The sequence below is a fragment of the Acomys russatus genome, chromosome 11 (assembly GCF_903995435.1).
Source record: "Acomys russatus chromosome 11, mAcoRus1.1, whole genome shotgun sequence".
Lineage (NCBI taxonomy): Eukaryota > Metazoa > Chordata > Mammalia > Rodentia > Muridae > Acomys > Acomys russatus.
In genome coordinates, this window is record NC_067147.1 from 60,617,651 (window position 1) to 60,625,874 (window position 8,224).

An 8,224-nucleotide genomic window follows, 5' to 3' on the forward strand; every position below is an offset into this window, starting at 1 on the left:
TGGGGAGGGGAAAGGGAAACTGAGCAGTGGTAGGGAGGACGGAATGGACCTGAGAAGTGGTGGGGAGGGCAGCGTGTGGACCTGAGCAGTTGTGGGGAGGGCAGAGTGTGAACCTGAGTGGTGGTGAGGACAGACTGGACCTGAATAGTGGGAGGGGGAGGGCACAATGTGGACCTGAGCAGTGGTGGCGAGGACAGAGTGACCCTGAGCAGTGCTGTGGAGAACAGAGTGGACATGAGCAGTGCTGGGGAGGGCAGCATGTCGACCTGAGCAGTGGTGGGGAGGGTAGGGTATAGTCCTGAACAGTGGTGTAGAGGACAGTGTGGACCTGAGCAGTGCTGGGGAGGACAGAGAGGACCTGAGCAGTCGTGGTGAGGGCAGAGTGGACTTGAGCAGTGGTAGGGAGGGAAAATGGACATGAGCAGTGGTGGGGAGGACAGAGTGGACCTGAGCAGTGGTGGGGAGGGCAGAGTGTGGACCTTAGCAGTGCTTGGAAGGGCAGCGTGTGGACCTGAGCAGTGGTGGGGAGTGCAGCATGGGGACCTGAGCAGTGGTTGGGAGGACAGAGTGGACCTGAGCAGTGGTGGGGAGGGCAGAGTGTGGACCTGAGCAGTGCTTGGAAGGGCAGCGTGTGGACCTGAGCAGTGGTGGGGAGTGCAGCATGGGGACCTGAGCAGTGGTGGGGAGGACAGACTGGACCTGAGCAGTGGTACGGAGGGCAGTGTGTGGACTTGAGCAGTGGTTGGGAGGGCAGAATGTGGACCTGAGCAGTGGTGGGGAGGGCAGATTGTGGACCTGAGCAGTGGTGGGGAGGACAGAGTGGACCTGAGCAGTGGTGGAAAGGACAGAGTGGACGTGAGCAGTGGGGGGAGGACAGAGAGGACTTGAGCAGTACTGGGGAGGACAGAGTGGATCTGAGCAGTGATGGGGAGGGCAGAGTAGGGACCTAACCACAGGTGGGGAGGACAGAGTGGACCTGAGCTGTGATGAGGAGGACAGAGTGGACGTGAGAAGTGGTGGGGAGAACAAAGTGGAGCTGAACAGTGCTGGGGAGGACAGAGTGGACCTCAGCAGTGCCTGGGAGAATAGAGTGGAACTGAGCAGTGCTGGGGAGGACAGAGTGGACCAGAGCAGTGCTGGAGAGGACAGAGTGGACATGAGCAGTAATGGGGAGGGCAGGGTGTAGACCTGAGCAGTGGTGGGGAGGACAGAGTAGGGACCTAAGCACTGTTGGGGAGGACAGAGTGGACTTGAGCAGTGGTGGGGAGGACAGAGTGGACCTGAACAGTGCTGGGGAGAAGAGTGGACCTGAGCAGTGCTTGGAAGGACAGAGTGGACCGGAGCAGTGCAGGGGATGACAGAGTGGACCTGAGTGGTGGTGGGGTGGGCAGAGTGTGGACCTGAATAGTGGTGGGGAGGGTAGAGTGCACCTGAGCAGTGGTGGGGAGGACAGAGTGGACCTGAGCACTGGTGGGAGGGCAGAGAGGGACCTGAGCAGTGGTGGGGAAGACAAATTGGACCTGAGAAAAGGAGGGGAGGACAGAGTGTGGATCTGTGCGGTGGTGGGGAGGGCAGAGTGTGGACCTGAGCGGTGGTGGGGAGCACAGAGTGTGGACCTGAGCGGTGGGAAGGAGGCCAGAGTAGACCTGAGCGATTGTTGGGAGGGCAGAGTGTAAACCTGAACAGTGGTGGGGAGGGCAGAGTGTGGACCTGAGCGGTGGTGGGGAGGGCAGAGTGTGGACCTGAGCGGTGGTGGGGAGGGCAGAGTGTGGTCCAGAGCAGTGGCTGGAAGGGCAGAGTGGACCTGCGCAGTGGTGGGGAGGACAGAGTGTGGACCTGAGCAGCTGTGGGGAGCACAGCGTGTGAACCTTAGGAGTGGTGGGGAGGGCAGAGTGTGGACCTGAGCAGTGGGGCTGGGGGGGAGGACAAAGTGTGGACCTGAGAAGTGGTGAGGAGGGCAGAGTGTGGACCTCATCCGTAGTGGGAAGGGCAGATGTGGACCTTAACCGTGGTGAGGAGGGCAGAATGGGCCTGAGCGGTGGAGGGGAGGGCAGCATGTGGACCTGAGCAGTGGTGGGTAGGGCAGCATTTGGACCTGAGCAGTTCTGAGGAGGCCGAAGTGTGGACCTGAGCAGTGGTGGGGAGGGTCGAGTGGACCTCAGCTGTAGTGGGAAGGACAGAGTGACCTGAGCAATGGTGGAAAAGACAGAGTGGACATGAGCAGTGGAGGGGAGTGCAGCATGGGGACCTGAGCAGTGGTTGGGAGGGTAGAGAGTGGACCTGAGCAGTGGTGGAAAGGGCAGCGTGTGGACCTCAGCAGTGGTTGGGAGGGCAGAGAGTGGACCTGAGCAGTGGTGGGAAGGGCAGCGTGTGGACCTCAGCAGTGGTGGGGAGGGCAGAGAGTGGACCTGAGCAGTGGTGGAAAGGGCAGCGTGTGGACCTGAGCAGTGGTGGGGACTGCAGCGTGTTGACCTGAGCAGTGGTAGGGAGGGCAGTGTGTGGACCTGAGCAGTGGTTGGGAGGGCAGAGTGTGGACCTGAGCACTGGTGGGGAGGACAGAGTGGACCTGAACAGTGGAGGAAAGGACAGAGTGGACGTGAGCAGTGCTGGGAAGGACAGAGTGACCCTGATCAGTACTGTGGAGAACAGAGTGGACATGAGAAGTGCTGGGGAGGGCAGCATGTGGACCTGAGCAGTGCTATGGAGGACAGAGTAGACCTGAGCAGTGGTAGGGAGGACAGAGTGGCCCTGAGCAGTAATGGGGAGGGCAGGGTGTGGTCCTGAACAGTGGTCTGGAGGGGAGAGGAAAACTGAGCAGTGGTGGGGAGGACAGAGTGGACCTGAGCAGTGGTAGGGAGGACAGAGTGGACTGGAGCAGTGGTGGGGAGGGCAGCGTGTGGACCTGAGCAGTTGTGGGGAGGGCAGAGTGTGAACCTGAGTGGTGGTGAGGACAGACTGGACCTGAATAGTGGGAGGGGGAGGGCACAATGTGGACCTGAGCAGTGGTGGCGAGGACAGAGTGACCCTGAGCAGTGCTGTGGAGAACAGAGTGGACATGAGCAGTGGTGGGGAGGGCAGCATGTCGACCTGAGCAGTGGTGGGGAGGGTAGGGTATAGTCCTGAACAGTGGTGTAGAGGACAGTGTGGACCTGAGCAGTGCTGGGGAGGACAGAGAGGACCTGAGCAGTCGTGGTGAGGGCAGAGTGGACTTGAGCAGTGGTAGGGAGGGAAAATGGACATGAGCAGTGGTGGGGAGGGCAGAGTGTGGACCTTAGCAGTGCTTGGAAGGGCAGCGTGTGGACCTGAGCAGTGGTGGGGAGTGCAGCATGGGGACCTGAGCAGTGGTTGGGAGGACAGAGTGGACCTGAGCAGTGGTGGGGAGGGCAGAGTGTGGACCTGAGCAGTGCTTGGAAGGGCAGCGTGTGGACCTGAGCAGTGGTGGGGAGTGCAGCATGGGGACCTGAGCAGTGGTGGGGAGGACAGACTGGACCTGAGCAGTGGTACGGAGGGCAGTGTGTGGACTTGAGCAGTGGTTGGGAGGGCAGAATGTGGACCTGAGCAGTGGTGGGGAGGGTAGAGGGTGGACCTGAGCACTGCTGGGGAGTTCAGAGTGGACATGAGCAGTGGTGGGGATGGCAGAGTGTGGACTTGAACAATGGTGGGAAGTGCAGAGTGTGGACCTGACCAGTGCTGGGAAGAGCAGCGTGTGGACCTGAGCAGTGATGTGGAGGTCAGAGTGTGGACCTAAGCAGTGGTGGGGAGGACAGAGTGAACCTGAGCAGTGGTTGGAAGGGCAGAGTGTGGACCTGAGCAGTGGTGGGGAGGTCATAGTGTGGACCTGAGGAGTGGTGGGGAGGGCAGAGTGTGGACCTATGCTGTGGTGGGAAGGACAGAGTTAATTGAGCAGTGTTGTGGAGGGCAGTGTGTGGACCTGCACGGTTGTGGGGAGGGCAGCATGTAGACCTGAGCAGTGGTGGGGAGGGCAGTGTGTGGACCTGAGCAGTGGTAGGGAGGGCAGAGAGTAGACCTCAGCAGTGGTGGGGAGGGACGAGTGTGGGACCTGAGCAGCTCTGCGGGGTGCAGAGTGTGGACCTGAGCAGTTGTGGGGAGGGCAGAATGTGGACCTGAGCAGTGGTGGGGAGGGCATAGTTTGAACTTGAGCAGTGCTGGGGAGGGCAGATTGGACCTGAGCAGTGGTGGGGAGGGCACAGTGTGGACCTGAGCAGTGGTGGGGATGGCAGAGTGTGGACTTGAACAATGGTGGGAAGTGCAGAGTGTGGACCTGACCAGTGCTGGGGAGGTCAGAGTGAACCTGAGCAGTGCTGGGAAGGCAGCGTGTGGACCTGAGCAGTGGTGGGGAGGGCAGAGTGTGGACCTGAGCAGTGGTGGGTAGGTCAGAGTGGACCTGAGCTGTCGAGGGGAGGGCACCGTGTGGTCCTGAGCAGTGCTAGGGAGGACAGAGTTGACCTGAGCAGAGCAGTGGTGGGAAGGGCAGAGTGTGGACCTGTGCAGTGGTGGGGAGGGCAGAGTGTGGACCTGAGCAGTGGTGGGGAGGACAGAGTTGATCTGAGCAGTGGTGGGGAGGACAGAGTGGACCTGAACAGTGGTGGGGAGAGCAGAGTGAGGACCTGAGCAGTGGTGGGGTTGGCAGATTGTGGACCTGAGCAATGTTGGGGAGGACACAGTGTGGACCTAAGCAGTGGTGGGGAGGGCAGAGTTGACCTGAGTGGTGGTGGGGAGGGTAGAGTGTGGACTTTAGCAGTGGTGGGGAGGGCAGAGTGTGGACCTGAGCAGTAGTGGGGAGGGCAGGGTGTGGACTTGAGCAGTGGTGGGGAGGGCAGAGTGTGGACCTGAGCAGTGGTGGGGAGGACAGAGTTGAACTGAGCAGTGTGGGAGGGCACAGTGTGGACCTGAGCAGTTGTGGGGAGGGCAGAATGTGGACCTGAGCAGTGGTGGCGAGGGCAGAGTGTGGACCTGAGCAGTGGTGGCGAGGGCAGTGTAGACCGGAGCAGTGGTGGGGAGGGCAGTGTGTGGACCTGAGCAGTGGTGGGGAGGGCAGTATCGCAGCTGACGCCAATGGCAGTGGGGCATCTGCAGAGGAGCAAGGTGTCCAGATGTTTTGTAAATTTCTGCCTGTGTTGTAGAATGGAGAGGAAAAAAGAGAAATCAGCTGACTGAGCCTCGTGACCCCTCGCTGCTACTCGAGTGCTTAGGAGGATTGCAAGTTCAAGACTTGACTGAGCTACAATGACCTCAAAAAGAGCCTAGATGATTTAGTATGTACTTGTCTAAGAAGCCAAATAAGCTGGGAGATGTGGGACTCACCTTTAATTCTGACATCCCTGAGCATGTGAGGCCAGCCAGGGCTCCATAGTGAGTTCCAGGCTAGCCAGGACTACACTGTGAGATCCTTTGTGGGGAGAGAGGGGGGGGTGAGAGAGAGAGAGAGACAGAGAGAGAGAGAGAGAGAGAGAGAGAGAGAGAGAGAGAGAGAGAGAGAGAGAGAGGTGAGAGAGAGAGAGAGAGAGAGGGAGAGAGAGAGAGAGTGAGAGAGAGAGAGAGGGATGAGAGAGAGAGAGGTGAGAGAGAGAGGTAAGAGAGAGAGGTGAGAGAGAGAGAGAGAGGTGAGAGAGAGAGAGGTGAGAGAGAGAGGTGAGAGAGGAGAGGAGGTGAAGATAGAAGGGTGAGAGAGAGAGGGTTAGAGATCGAGGTGAGATGAGAGAGATAGGATAGAGATAGAAGGCGAGCCAGGTAGCAGATAGAGGGGAGAGAGAGAGGAGAGAAGAGAGGGCATAGCAGAGAGAGAGAAGAGAGAGAGAGAGAGAGAGAGGAGAGAGAGAGATAGGCAGATAGAGAGAGAGAGAGAGAGCCCGATGGATATGCGATGGAGAGCTGCAGCTGTTAACCTGCTCGCAAGGACTGAGATTCAATCCCAGAACCTGGGTGGAGGACAGGCCTGTGCGCAATTGCCATGTTTAGTCAACAGATGGCGACATAGGGTTTTGGAAGCGAGGTGAGGAGCCAGCTTATGAGTGAATGGAGGTAAACATTCTGTTTAGTAAAACAGAAAAATCATACAATTCTCGCGCTTGTCGCCCTTCTGGCACACGGATGAAACTATCACATAATTGGCCTGGTGACCCAGGTACGCTGAGCTGCCTCCTGCCCCCGTGTCGCTACGCTGGGATGACAGGCCCCACCTCACACAGCTTCTGATGGGCAGGCTGGGAGTCAGACCCCAGGGCAAAAGGAGCTGGCCCACTTGTACAGAGAAGTGCCCAGCACACACTTCCTCTCTGCCCCGCTGAGCTTGGCTGCGGGTCTGTGTCTGGTCTTGGCACCCAAGACCCCGCTCCAGTGACGGCACATCGGCTCCGGGCCGCGCAAGCGCAGTTTGGTAGGAACCTGGAAGGCGTAGGCACAGGGCTTTGGAGCCAACGCCAGTGGGCGCTCAGCGATTTGTTGCTGTGTCCACAGAAGATTTATTTTATGTTTTTATTTTATTTTATTTTTTTGAGACAGGGTTTCTCTGTGTAGCCGTGGCTGTTCCAAACTCACTTTGTAGACCAGGCTGGCCTTGAACTCACAGAAATCTGCCTGCCTCTGCCTCCCAAGTGCCAGGATTAAAGACTTGAGCTACTAATCCCAGCCTCTTTTTCTTTTAATATTCTCTTTAATATCTATATATAGTGTTTTGTGTGCAGGCCTACAGGCCAGAAGAGGGCACCAGATTTCATTATAGATGGTTGTGAGCCACCATGTGGCTGCTGGGAATTGAACTCAGGACCTTTGGAAGAGCAGACAGTGCTCTTAACCACTGAGCCATCTCTCCAGCCCCCCAAGAAGGGTCCTTTTGTTTTGTTTTGTTTTGTTTTAGTTTTGGGTTTTTTGTTTTTGGTGGGGTTTTTTGGTGTTGTTGGTTTTTTGTTTTTTTTTTTCAAGACAGGGTTTCTCTGTGTAGCCTTGGTTGTCCTAGACTCACTTTGTAGACCAGGCTGGCCTGGAACTCACAGCGATCTGCCTGCCTCTGCCTCCGGAGTGCTGGGATTAAAAGCATGTGCCACCATGCCAAGCTTCTTTTAGTAATTTTTTAAAAGTTTAGGTGAGGATGTTTTGCTTACATTTTTTGTCTTTGCACATGGTGAGCAATGTGTGTGAAAGACAGAGGGGGAGTGGAACTGTAGACCTTTGTGAGCCTCCCTGTGGTGCCAAGAACCCAATGGCCGGTGGTCTGCAGGTACCGAGTCATCTCTGCAGGCACCCCACCATGCCTCTGTTGCTCTTCTGTCAGCTGTTGGCACTGGCTAGTGAGGACTCAGGGTCCAGATGCTCCTGTCACAGAAACAGGTTTTCCTAAGGTAAAGAGGACTTTGAGATAGTCATCACAGTGACTGCAGCAGATGACCGCATCTGTGCTGAGTGCCCTCCCTGTGACACAGGGTTTGAGGACAGAGAGTTCACCATTACAGAGAGGGAGAGATGAGTACCGGGCAGGCCTTAATGATTGCCTTGGAGAGCCAGCTCCAATCAGGGAAGTCACCCAGGGAAACAGCTGGTGCTGAATGTTAAAGATGACTAGGTTCATAAGGACGTAAGGATAGATGGGTAGACGGACAAACGGATGCCCAACTCTGTGGACTAGCTGGGCCTCCACCCTCAAGAGCCCCTCACTCCAGGGCCCTTGTTTATTTTTGACAGCGTTGGAGGAAACATATGCCCCTTCCTGGGGCTGGAAACAATGCAGGCTGGTGCCCTGGTCAGCAAGAGTCAGGTAAGATGTGTTGTTAAAGACCCAGCCTTGTTGCTCATTCCGCCTCCCCAGCTCTCCTTCTAGAGCTTTCTCTCCACGGGCCTGGCTCCCCGGGTGCCTGGTTAGCTGGGGTGGGGCCACCTCAGCTGACTTTGCCTTAGCTTTCAGGGGCCTTGGTATGTAGGAGAGAAATGGGCAGACAGTCCCCATGCTGAGGCTATGGGACGGGCAGTGATCTAGACTACAGCCCCAGTGTGGGGTGGTCCAGAATCCAGGCTGTGTGCACCCCTTTCCCCTTCCACTCTGGTATCCACAGCTCCTCTTCTGCATGTTCTAGAAAGGCGTGGGTGACAGCCCCGATGGCTGTCTAGGAAGGAGGAGCTCTTGTGTCCCAATGTAGGGGTCCCTTACCGGAACAGACTTAGTTTCGAGTCTTTAATTTTTTTTTTTTTTTTTTTTTTTTTTTTTTTTTTA